This window comes from Argiope bruennichi, chromosome 11 (assembly GCF_947563725.1).
Source record: "Argiope bruennichi chromosome 11, qqArgBrue1.1, whole genome shotgun sequence".
NCBI lineage: Eukaryota > Metazoa > Arthropoda > Arachnida > Araneae > Araneidae > Argiope > Argiope bruennichi.
Genome location: NC_079161.1, coordinates 5,565,620 through 5,579,638, shown reverse-complemented (window position 1 = coordinate 5,579,638; position 14,019 = coordinate 5,565,620).

The following is a 14,019-nucleotide window of genomic DNA, read 5'->3' as shown; positions in this document are numbered from 1 at the left end:
AGACTGCGCATGCCCAGAATCCCGGACCGAATTTAGACATTTATTTCTTCAATTCCTTTATTTTGGAAATATTTTTAAGTAAAAGTATGAAATCTTTGTAGATTCTTATCAAAATATTACAACTTGAAAAGAAAAAAAAATAATATATTCAAAACGTAAAATTAAAAAAAATAATAATAAAATGAAATTACAAAAAGCGAAAGCAAAACGATCGTCGGTGGAGGGTATCGAACTCAGTGCCACTGTTTGGTAGCTCGATACTCGGACCACTAGGCAAGCTACGATTCGTTGTGGGATGAAATTGATAGCCACTTCTTCATTTATTCGTGTATATTCAATAATGGGGCAAATCTCTGCAAGAAAGCCATGTGTATATCGAGAAGAATGAGTCTGCGCATGCCCAGAATCCCGGACCGAATTTAGACATTTATTTCTTCAATTCCTTTATTTAAGAAATATTTTTAAGTAAAAGTATGAAATCTTTGTAGATTCTTATCAAAATATTACAACTTGAAAAGAAAAAAAAATAATATATTCAATACGTAAAATTAAAAAAATAATAATAAAATGAAATTACAAAAAGCGAAAGCGAAACGATCGTCGATGGAGGGTATCGAACTCAGTGCCACTGTTTGGTAGCTCGATACTCGGACCACTAGGCAAGCTACGATTCGTTGTGGGATGAAATTGATAGCCACTTCTTCATTTATTCGTGTATATTCAATAATGGGGCAAATCTCTGCAAGAAAGCCATGTGTATATCGAGAAGAATGAGTCTGCGCATGCCCAGAATCCCGGACCGAATTTAGACATTTATTTCTTCAATTCCTTTATTTAAGAAATATTTTTAAGTAAAAGTATGAAATCTTTGTAGATTCTTATCAAAATATTACAACTTGAAAAGAAAAAAAAATAATATATTCAATACGTAAAATTAAAAAAATAATAATAAAATGAAATTACAAAAAGCGAAAGCGAAACGATCGTCGGTGGAGGGTATCGAACTCAGTGCCACTGTTTGGTAGCTCGATACTCGGACCACTAGGCAAGCTACGATTCGTTGTGGGATGAAATTGATAGCCACTTCTTCATTTATTCGTGTATATTCAATAATGGGGCAAATCTCTGCAAGAAAGCCAAGTGTATATCGAGAAGAATGAGTCTGCGCATGCCCAGAATCCCGGACCGAATTTAGACATTTATTTCTTCAATTCCTTTATTTTGGAAATATTTTTAAGTAAAAGTATGAAATCTTTGTAGATTCTTATCAAAATATTACAACTTGAAAAGAAAAAAAATAATATATTCAATACGTAAAATTAAAAAAAATAATAATAAAATGAAATTACAAAAAGCGAAAGCAAAACGATCGCCGGTGGAGGGTATCGAACCTAGTGCCACTGTTTTGTAGCTCGATACTCGGACCACTAGGCAAGCTGCGATTCGTTGTGGGTTGGAATTGAGAGCATCTTCTTCATTTATTTGTGTATATTCAATAATGGGGCAAATCTCTGCAAGAAAGCCATGTGTATATCGAGAAGAATGAGACTGCGCATGCCCAGAATCCCGGACCGAATTTAGACATTTATTTCTTCAATTCCTTTATTTTGGAAATATTTTTAAGTAAAAGTATGAAATCTTTGTAGATTCTTATCAAAATATTACAACTTGAAAAGAAAAAAAAATAATATATTCAATACGTAAAATTACAAAAAATAATAATAAAATAAAATTACAAAAAGCGAAAGCAAAACGATCGCCGGTGGAGGGTATCGAACCTAGTGCCACTGTTTTGTAGCTCGATACTCGGACCACTAGGCAAGCTGCGATTCTTTGTGGGTTGGAATTGAGAGCATCTTCTTCATTTATTTGTGTATATTCAATAATGGGGCAAATCTCTGCAAGAAAGCCATGTGTATATCGAGAAGAATGAGACTGCGCATGCCCAGAATCCCGGACCGAATTTAGACATTTATTTCTTCAATTCCTTTATTTTGGAAATATTTTTAAGTAAAAGTATGAAATCTTTGTAGATTCTTATCAAAATATTACAACTTGAAAAGAAAAAAAAATATATTCAATACGTAAAATTAAAAAAAATAATAATAAAATGAAATTACAAAAAGCGAAAGCGAAAGGATCGTCGGTGGAGGGTATCGAACTCAGTGCCACTGTTTGGTAGCTCGATACTGGGACCACTAGGCAAGCTACGATTCGTTGTGGGATGAAATTGATAGCCAATTCTTCATTTATTCGTGTATATTCAATAATGGGGCAATTCTCTGCAAGAAAGCCATGCATATATCGAGAAGAATGAGACTGCGCATGCATAGAATCTCCGACCGTATTTAGACATTTATTTCTTCAATTCCTTCATTTTGGAAACAATTTTAAGTAAAAGTTTGAAATCTTTGTAGATTCTTATCAATATATTACAACTTGAAAAGAAAAAAAATAGTATTAACTATACGTAAAATTAAAAGAAAATTAAATAAAATGGCAACAAGCGAAAGCAAAACGAACGGCGGTGCAGGGGATCGAACCTAGTGCCACTGTGTAGTAGCTCGATACTTTTACCACTAGACAAGCTGCGATTCGTTGTGGGATGAAATTAATAGCCACATCTTTATTTATTCGTGTATATTCAATAATGGGGCAAATCTCTGCAAGAAAGCCATGTCTATATCGAGAAGAATGAGACTGCGCATGCCCAGAATCCCGGACCGAATTTAGACATTTATTTCTTCAATTCCTTTATTTTGGAAATATTTTTAACTAAAAGTATGAAATCTTTGTAGATTCTTATCAAAATATTACATCTTGAAAAGAAAAAAAAAAATAGTATTTACTATACGTAAAATAAAAAAAAAAATTAAATTAAATGACAAAAAGCGAAAGCAAAACGAACGCCGGAGGAGGGGATCGAACCTAGTGCCACTTTTTAGCAGCTCGATACTCGGAACTCTAAGCAAGCTATGATTCGCTGTGGGATTTAATTGAAAGCCACATCTTCATTTATTCTTGTACATTCAATAATGGAGCAAATCTCTGCAAGAAAGCCATGTGTATATCGAGAAGAATGGGACAGCGCATGCCTAGAATCTCGGACCGAATTTAGACATTAATTTCTTCTATTCCTTTATTTTTTAAATATTTTATGTAAAATTTTAAATATTTGTAGATTTTTTTAAAATATAACATCTTAAAAAGAAAAAAAATAGTATTTACTATACGTAAAATTAAAAAAAATTATATAACATGTCAAAAAGCGAAAGCAAAACGAGCGCAGGTTTAGGGGTGAGAACATAGTGCCACTGTTTCGTAGCTTGATACTCGGATCACTAGACAAGATACGATTATTTGGGGGATGGAATTGAAAGCCACATTTTCATTTATGCATGTATATTCAATAATGGGGCAAATCTCTGCAAGAAAGCCATGTGTATATCGAGAAGAATGGGACAGCGCATGCCTAGAATCTCGGGCCGAATTTAGAAATTAATTTCTTCTATTCCTTTATTTTTGAAATATTTTTAGGTAAAAGTTTGAAATATTTGTAGATTCTTATGATAATATTACATCTTGAAACGAAAAAAATAGTATTTACTATACGTAAAATTAAAAAAATCAATTAAAATGACAAAAAGCGAAAGCAAAACGAACGCCGGTGAAGAGGATCGAAACTAGTGTCACTGTTTGGTTGTTTGATACTCGGACCAATAAGCAAGCTACGATTCTCTGCGGGATGGAATTGAAAGCCACATATTCATTTATTCGTGTATATTCAATAATGGGGCAAACCTCTGCAAGAAAGCCATGTGTATATCGAGAAGAATGAGACTGCGCATGCCCAGAATCTCGGACCGAATTTAGACATTTATTTCTCCAATTCCTTTATTTTGGAAATATTTTTAAGTAAAAGTATGAAATCTTTGTAGATTGTTATCAAAATATTACCACTTGAAAAGAAAAAAAAATTAGTACATTCTATGAAAAATTAAAAAAATAATAATAAAATAAAATGACAAAAAGCGAAAGCAAATCGATCGCCGCTGTAGGGGATCGAACCTACTGTCACTACTTGGCAGCTTGATACTCGGACCACTAGGAAAGAGACGATTCGCAATGGAATGGAATTGAAAGCTACATCCTAATTTATTCGAGTATATTCAAGAATGGGGCAAATCTCTGCAAGAAAGCCCTGTGTATATCGAGAAGAATGAGACTGCGCATGCATAGAATCTCCGACCGTATTTAGACATTTATTTCTTCAATTCCTTTATTTTTTAAATATTTTATGTAAAATTTTAAATATTTGTAGATTCTTATAAAAATATAACATCTTAAAAAGAAAAAAAATAGTATTTACTATACGTAAAATTAAAAAAAATTAAATAACATGTCAAAAAGCGAAAGCAAAAGGAGCGCAGGTTTAGGGGTGAGAACATAGTGCCACTGTTTGGTAGCTTGATACTCGGATCACTAGACAAGATACGATTATTTGGGGGATGGAATTGAAAGCCACATTTTCATTTATTCATGTATATTCAATAATGGGGCAAATCTCTGCAAGAAAGCCATGTGTATATCGAGAAGAATGTGACTGCGCATGTCCAGAATGTCTGACCAACTTAAGACTTTTATTTCTTCAATTCCTTTATTTTGGAAATATTTTTAAGTAAAAGTATGAAATCTTTGTAGATTCTTATCAAAATATTACCGTTTGAAAAGACAAAAAAATTAGTATATTCTATGAAAAATTAAAAAAATAATAATAAAATAAAATTACAAAAAGCGAAAGCAAAACGATCGCCGCTGGAGGGGATCGAATCTACTGTCACTGCTTGGTAGCTTGATACTAGGACCACTAGGAACGCAACGATTCGCTGTGGCATGGAATTGAAACCCACATCTTAATTTATTCGTGTATATTCAATAATGGGGCAAATGTCTGCAAGATAGCCATGTGTATATCGAGAAGAATGAGACTGCGCATGCCCAGAATCTCCGACCGAATTTAGACATTTATTTCTTCAATTCCTTTATTTTTTAAATATTTTATGTAAAATTTTAAATATTTGTAGATTTTTATAAATATATAATATCTTAAAAAGAAAAAAAATAGTATTTACTATACGTAAAATTTAAAAAAAATTAAATAAAATGTCAAAAAGCGAAAGCAAAACGAGCGCCGGTTTATGGGTGAGAACATAGTGCCACTGTTTGGTAGCTTGATACTCATACCAATAGACAAGCTACGATTCGTTGGGGGACGGAATTGAAAGCCACTTCTTCATTTATTCGTGTATATTCAATAATGGGGCAAATCTCTGCAAGAAAGCGATGTGTATATCGAGAAGAATGAGACTGCGCATGCCCAGAGTGTATGACTGAATTAATACTTTTATTTCTTCAATTCCTTGATTTGTGAAATATTTTTAAGTAAAAGTTTGAAATCGTTGTAGATTCTTATCAAAATATTACCACTTGAAAAGAAAAAAAAATAGTATATTCTATGAAAAATTAAAAAAATAATAATAAAATAAAATTACAAAAAGCGAAAGCAAAACGATCACCGCTGGAGGGGATCGAACCTACTGCCACTGCTTGGTAGCTTGATACTCGGACCACTAGGCAAGCAACGATTCTTTGTGGAATGGAATTGAAAGCCACATCTTAATTTATTCGTGTATATTCAATAATGGGGCAAATGTCTGCAAGATAGCCATGTGTATATCGAGAAGAGTGAGACTGCGCATGCCTAGAATCTCGTACCGAATGTAGACATTAATTTCTTCAATTCCTTTAATTTGGAAATAATTTTAAGTAAAAGTTTGAAATCTTTGTAGATTCGTATCAAAATATTACAATTTGAAAAGAAAAATAATAGTATATTCTATACGTAAAATTAAAAAAATAATAATAATAAAATAAATTTACAAAAAGCGAAAGCAAAACGATCGCCGGTGGAGGGGATCGAACCTAGTGCCACTGTTTGGTAGCTCGATACACGGATCACTAGACAAGCTACGATTCGTTGTGGGATGAAATTGATAGCCACTTCTTCATTTATTCGTGTATATTCAATAATGGGGCAAATCTCTGCAAGAAAGCCATGTGTATATCGAGAAGAATGAGACTGCACATGCCCAGAATGTCTGACCGAATTTAGACATTTATTTCTTCAATTCCTTTATTTTGGAAATATTTTTAAGAAAAAGTTTGAAATCTTTGTAGATTCTTATCAAAATATTACAACTAGAAAAGATAAAAAAATTGTATTAACTATACGTAAAATTAATAAAAAAAATTAAACAAAATGACAAAAAGCGAAAGCAAAACGAATGTCTCTGCAGGGGATCGAACCTAGTGCCACTGTTTGTTAACTCGATACTCGGACCACTAATCAAGCTACGATTCGTTGGGGGGGGACGGAATTTAAAGCCACATCTTCATTTATTCGTGTATATTCAATAATTGGGCAAATCTCTGCAAGAAAGCCATGTGTATATCGAGAAGAATGAGACTGCACATGCCCAGAATGTCTGACCGAATTTAGACATTTATTTCTTTAATTCCTTTATTTTGGAAATACTTTTAAGTAAAAGTTTGAAATCTTTGTAGATTCTTATCAAAATATTACAACTTGAAAAGTTAAAAAAATAGTATTAACTATAAGTAAAATTAAAAAAAATTAAATAAAATGACAAAAAGCGAAAGCAAAACGGATGTCGGTGCAGGTGATCGAACCTAGTGCCACTGTTTGGTAGCTCGATACTCAGATCACTAGACAAGCTACGATTCGTTGGGGAATGGAATTGAAAGCCACTTCTTCATTTATTCGTGTATATTCAATAATGGGGCAAATCTCTGCAAGAAAGCCATGTGTATATCGAGAAGAATGAGACTGCGCATGCCCAGAATGTTTGACCGAATTAAGACTTTTATTTCTTCAATTCCTTTATTTGTGAAATATTTTTAAGTAAAGGTTTGAAATCTTTGTAGATTCTTATCAAAATATTACAACTTGAAAAGAAAAAAAAATAGTATTAACTATACGTAAAATTAAAAAAAATTAAATAAAATGACAAAAAGAGAAAGCAAAACGGATGTCGGTGCAGGTGATCTAACCTAGTACCACTGTTTGGTAGCTCGATACTCGGATCACTAGACAAGCTACGATTCGTTAAGGGATGAAATTCAAAGCCACATTTTCATTTATTCGTGTATATTCAATAATGGGGCAAATCTCTGCAAGAAAGCCATGTGTATATCGAGATGAATGAGACTGCGCATGCCCAGAATGTCTGACAGAATTAAGACTTTTATTTCTTCAATTCCTTTATTTGTGAAATATTTTTAAGTAAAAGTTTGAAATCTTTGTAGATTCTTATCAAAATATTACCACTTGTAAAGAAAAAAAAATAGTATATTCTTCACGTAAAATTAAAAAAATGATGATAATTAAATAAAATTACAAAAAGCGAAAGCAAAACGATCGCCGGTGGAGGGGATCGAACCTAGTGCCACTGTTTGGTAGCTCGATACTCGGACCACTAATCAAGCTGCGATTCGTTGTGGTATGAAATTCAAAGCCACATTTTCATTTATTCGTGTATATTCAATAATGGGGCAAATCTCTGCAAGAAAGCCATGTGTATATCGAGAAGAATGAGACTGCGCATGCCCAGAATCTCCGACCGAATTTAGACATTTATTTCTTCAATTCCTTTATTTTTGAAATATTTTATGTAAAATTTTAAATATTTGTAGATTCTTATAAAAATGTAACATCTTAAAAAGAAAAAAAATAATATTTACTATAGGTAAAATTTTAAAAAAATTAAATAAAATGACAAAAAGCGAAAGCAAAACGCACCCCGGTGGAGGGGATCGAACCTAGTGCCACTGTTTGGTATCTCGATACTCGGACTACTAATCAAGCTACGATTCGTTGTGGAAAGGAATTGAAAGCCACTTCTTCATTTATTCGTGTATATTCAATAATGGGGCAAATCTCTGCAAGAAAGCCATGTGTATATCGACAAGAGTGAGACTGCGCATGCCCAGAATCTCCGACCGAATTTAGACATTTATTTCTTCAATTCCTTTATTTTGGAAATATTTTTAAGTAAAAGTATGAAATCTTTGTAGATTCTTATCAAAATATTACCGCTTGAAAAGAAAAAAAAATTAGTATGTTCTATGAAAAATTAAAAAAATAATAATAAAATAAAATTACAAAAAGCGAAATCTAAACGATCGCCGCTGGAGGGGATCGAACCTACTGTCACTGGTTGGTAGCTTGATACTCGGACCACTAGGAAAGCAACGATTCGCTGTGGAATGGAATTGAAACCCACATCTTAATTTATTCGTGTATATTCAATAATGGGGCAAATGTCTGCAAGTTAGCCATGTGTATATCGAGAAGAATGAGACTGCGCATGCCCAGAATCTCCGACCGAATTTAGACATTTATTTCTTCAATTCCTTTATTTTTTAAATATTTTATGTAAAATTTTAAATATTTGTAGATTCTTATAAATATATAACATCTTAAAAAGAAAAAAAATAGTATTTACTATACGTAAAATTAAAAAAAAAATTAAATAAAATGACAAAAATCGAAAGCAAAACGAACGTCGGTGGAGGGGAGAGAACATAGTGCCACTGTTTGGTAGCTCGATACTCGGACCACTAATGAAGCTACGATTCGTTGGGGGATGGAATTGAAAGCCACTTCTTCATTTATTCGTGTATATTCAATAATGGGGCAAATCTCTGCAAGAAAGCCATGTGTATATCGAGAAGAATGAGACTGCGCATGCCCAGAATCGCGGACCGAATTTAGACATTTATTTCTTCAATTCCTTTATTTTGGAAATATTTTATGTAAAATTTTAAATATTTGTAGATTCTTATAAAAATATAACATCTTAAAAAGAAAAAAAATAGTATTTACTATACGTAAAATTAAAAAAAAATTAAATAAAATGTCAAAAAGGGAAAGCAAAACGAGCGCCGGTTTAGGGGTGAGAACATAGTGTCACTGTTTGGTAGCTTGATACTCGGATCACTAGACAAGCTACGATTCGTTGGGGGATGGAATTGAAAGCCACTTCTTCATTTATTCGTGTATATTCAATAATGGGGCAAATCTCTGCAAGAAAGCGATGTGTATATCGAGAAGAATGAGACTGCGCATGCCCAGAATGTTTGACCGAATTAAGACTTTTATTTCTTCAATTCCTTTATTTGTGAAATATTTTTAAGTAAAAGTTTCAAATCTTTGTAGATTCTTATCAAAATATTACAACTTGAAAAGAAAAAAAAATAGTATTAACTATACGTAAAATTAAAAAAAAATTAAATAAAATGAGAAAAAGCGAAAGCAAAACGAACGTCGGTGCAGGGGATCGAACCTAGTGCCACTGTTTGGTAGCTCGATACTCGGACCACTAATGAAGCTACGATTCGTTGGGGGATGGAATTGAAAGCCACTTCTTCATTTATTCGTGTATATTCAATAATGGGGCAAATCTCTGCAAGAAAGCCATGTGTATATCGAGAAGAATGAGACTGCGCATGCCCAGAATCTCCCACCGAATTTAGACATTTATTTCTTCAATTCCTTTATTTTGGAAATATTTTTAAGTAAAAGTATGAAATCTTTGTAGATTCTTATCAAAATATTACCGCATGAAAAGAAAAAAAAATTAGTATATTCTATGAAAAATTAAAAAAATAATAATAAAATAAAATTACAAAAAGCGAAAGCAAAACGATCGCCGCTGGAGGGGATCGAACCTACTGTCACTGCTTGGTAGCTTGATACTAGGACCACTAGGAAAGCATCGAGTCGCTGTGGAATGGAATTGAAACCCACATCTTAATTTATTCGTGTGTATTCAATAAAGGGGCAAATGTCTGCAAGAAAGCCATGTGTATATCGACAAGAGTGAGACTGCGCATGCCTAGAATCTCGTACCGAATGTAGACATTAATTTCTTCAATTCCTTTATTTTGGAAATAATTTTAAGTAAAAGTTTGAAATCTTTGTAGATTCTTATCAAAATATTACAACTTGAAAAGAAAAAAAATAGTATATTCTATACGTAAAATTAAAAAAATAATAATAATAAAATAAAATTACAAAAAGCGAAAGCAAAACGATCGCCTGTGGAGGGGATCGAACCTAGTGCCACTGTTTGGTAGCTCGATACTCGGACCACTAGACAAGCTACGATTCGTTGTGGGATGAAATTCAAAACCACATTTTCATTTATTCGTGTATATTCAATAATGGGGCAAATCTCTGCAAGAAAGCCATGTGTATATCGAGAAGAATGAGACTGCGCATGCCCAGAATCTCCCACCGAATTTAGACATTTATTTCTTCAATTCCTTTATTTTGGAAATATTTTTAAGTAAAAGTATGAAATCTTTGTAGATTCTTATCAAAATATTACCGCATGAAAAGAAAAAAAAATTAGTATATTCTATGAAAAATTAAAAAAATAATAATAAAATAAAATTACAAAAAGCGAAAGCAAAACGATCGCCGCTGGAGGGGATCGAACCTACTGTCACTGCTTGGTAGCTTGATACTAGGACCACTAGGAAAGCATCGAGTCGCTGGGGAATGGAATTGAAACCCACATCTTAATTTATTCGTGTGTATTCAATAAAGGGGCAAATGTCTGCAAGAAAGCCATGTGTATATCGACAAGAGTGAGACTGCGCATGCCTAGAATCTCGTACCGAATGTAGACATTAATTTCTTCAATTCCTTTATTTTGGAAATAATTTTAAGTAAAAGTTTGAAATCTTTGTAGATTCTTATCAAAATATTACCACTTGTAAAGAAAAAAAAATAGTGTATTCTACACGTAAAATTAAAAAAATGATAATAATTAAATAAAATTACAAAAAGCGAAAGCAAAACGATCGCCGGTGGAGGGGATCGAACCTAGTGCCACTGTTTGGTAGCTCGATACACGGATCACTAGACAAGCTACGATTCGTTGGGGGATGGAATTGAAAGCCACTTCTTCATTTATTCGTGTATATTCAATAATGGGGCAAATCTCTGCAAGAAAGCCATGTGTATATCGAGAAGAATGAGACTGCGCATGCCCAGAATCTCCGACCGAATTTAGACATTTATTTCTTCAATTCCTTTATTTTGGAAATATTTTTAAATAAAAGTTTGAAATATTTGTAGATTCTTATCAAAATATTATAACTTGAAAAGAAAAAAATATAGTATTTACTATACGTAAAATTAAAAAAATTAATTAAATTAGATTGAAGTTTATTAATATTTGGATGTTTATGCCCAACTCCTTCGTATGAAATTGTTCTAATCTTCTTTTAAAACTATGATGCTATGAAGGAAAAGAGCAATTTCAATATAAAATTGAAAATTGCGTGCTTTGTTTTCTTAAATTCTACTGTTTGTACTTTGATTTGTAAACGCTTTGTCTTTGCACATATTTCAGAAATCATCTATTTCGCCAAAAAAAAAAAAAAATGTTGACGCTGAAAACGGCAATTTCGGTGAGAACATATCAAGGTGTCAACATATATTGTTGCTATTGTCTGTGAGTTCGAATTGTTCAAACTTGCTCATCATATATATCCAATTCGCTTTCAATTTCATGCTGTTAAGCTACTTTATTAATTTATTTACATTCAAATAATTTTAACAAAAAAAATTACTTGCCATATTTTGATTTCCATAGGAATGTTTCGAATGTGTTTGTAAAACAAATAAAAGTTATGAAAGTTCAGTTACATTAACGCCCCGCTTTAAAGCAATACTAGGGCTATTTTGATACGGACTTCGTCATTTTGAAAACCGGTCAGATGATGAGGACAGCACCCGAGCTGGTATCCCCCTCTCCACACTAGGCCAGCGAAAGGACGTTTGATACAGACGGATTTAGCGTTCACCAGACCCGCTTACACGACGTTTCTTGGGTGCAATCGGGGTTCGAACCTAAATCCCTCGAGTGACGGTTCTGAGACCTTACCACCAGGCCACCGCGCTCTATTAAAAGCTGTGGAAATGAAGCTCTTGTTTGTGGAAAAACAATCGAGAATTGAAAGCAGTGGTTTGCAATTGAAAAGTGGATTTGTAGAGTGCTTTCTTTCTCTGTTCTTCCTATCTGAAAGGACAAAAGATTTAGCGACAAGTGGTCAGAGATTTTCGGCTATCAATTCGAATTCCACTTTATTTGACTACGAGTTCATTCTACTTTAACACACTATGATAATACATGGTCCAGTCCCATTAATGTGACCACTTGCCAAAATCAAGAATAACCACCTTTTGCAGAGTGGACAGCTGCGAGACGTGCAGGAAGAGAGTTAATTAGGTTCCTGAAGGTATTCACTGGGATGTTGAGCTATGCCACCTCCAGTGCGGGTGAGGATCCATAGTGCAAACAACCCAATCGAGGTGATCCCACAAATTCTCGATTTTGTTCAAGTCCGGGGAATTTGCTGGCCAAGAGAGTTCGGTAAACTCATCCTGGTGCTCATCGAACCACGCACGTACACTGCGAACTTCAAGACACATCGCATTGTCCTGCTGGTAGATGCTATCATATTGAGCAAACGCAATTCGCATGTAGCGGGGAACAGAGTCCGCAAGGATAAATGCATACTTGTGTTGATCCATCGTGCCTTCCACAACGATGAATGCACCCAGAGAATATCAAGAAAACATTTCTCAAACCATACTGCTCTCACCTCTGCCATCTGCCTCACCCGTGGTGCACCACATTTGCCAAGTCGCTGATTTTGGATAGGACCATTTTGCCATGCATGATATAGTTTTACCACGGCGCCCCACGAGCAGTTTATAAAATTACCGTTTCGGAAATGCTTCCACCCTTGGTCAGAAAGCCAATGATCATGCCCTTTTGGACGTCGGATCAATCGCTCCGTTTCTGCACGACTGCAAGAACAGAAATGTTTTGCGAATTTCTACAACACATTTTATATATCCACCAAGTTTTCTGACAACACGTGCTTTCTGCGATTGGTTATTTAACGTTGACATCAAAAGTAGGTGGTAATCACATTAATATGACTGAACTGCATATTACTATTTTCAAATCCAGTGCCTATCATGGCCTACAAAGACGTGACGGGAAGCACTTTCAATCGTTCTTCGACTAGTCTATATCGAAATTTTAATAAAATGGAAATAGCAAACAGCAATTTCGTTGGCATCATGACAATCTGAATCACTGAAAAAGTCTTTGAAATTCTTTCTTGAAATCTATAACTTAAATAAGCTGAAATTTGTAAAGTATTTATATCCTATTTTATCTCATCAAGTTTTGAACATTTTCTTTAAAATTTGAATGATATTTAAAAAAACAATTGTAGCAATTCGTAACCTTTAAACAAAAGTTGGCTTTGCATAATTCCTTTTAAAATGGTGGAGATTTATAAAAAAAAATACGACATTAATCCCTTGAGAGATTTTTATTCCACAATTACTGGCTTAGAAAGGCATTTTTCTTGAGCCACATACGCAAATTTGTTACGAAAGACTCGCAACATTACAGACCACCGGGCAGCTCTTTATTTAATTTTGCCCCAAATTGGATATACATCCATTATTCTTATGATAAGGCGATGCATTCATTTTTAGACTTTTTGCTTGTTTAATTTCTCCTAAACAACGAACAGAAAGAAAAATATTCCAACTCTCAAAATATTCCACCAAGAGATTTGAACGGACCTTCGTGATGGCTAGAACTTGGAAAACTCATTTCGGGAAATATATGTCTCCCTATTCGGTAACTATAAAACCGAAAAAAGATATGAAGTTGATATGAGAACTTCACATAAAACTAAATATTTCTATTGAAAAAAAGGGCGAGGTATATTTGGATGGATTCCGTTTTTTCATGTTGCTTTTCAAAAAATATTTTGCGGAGTGGTCATTAAAAAAAAAGAAGTTTGTGAAATACCAATTTAAACCGAGACAACACAGAA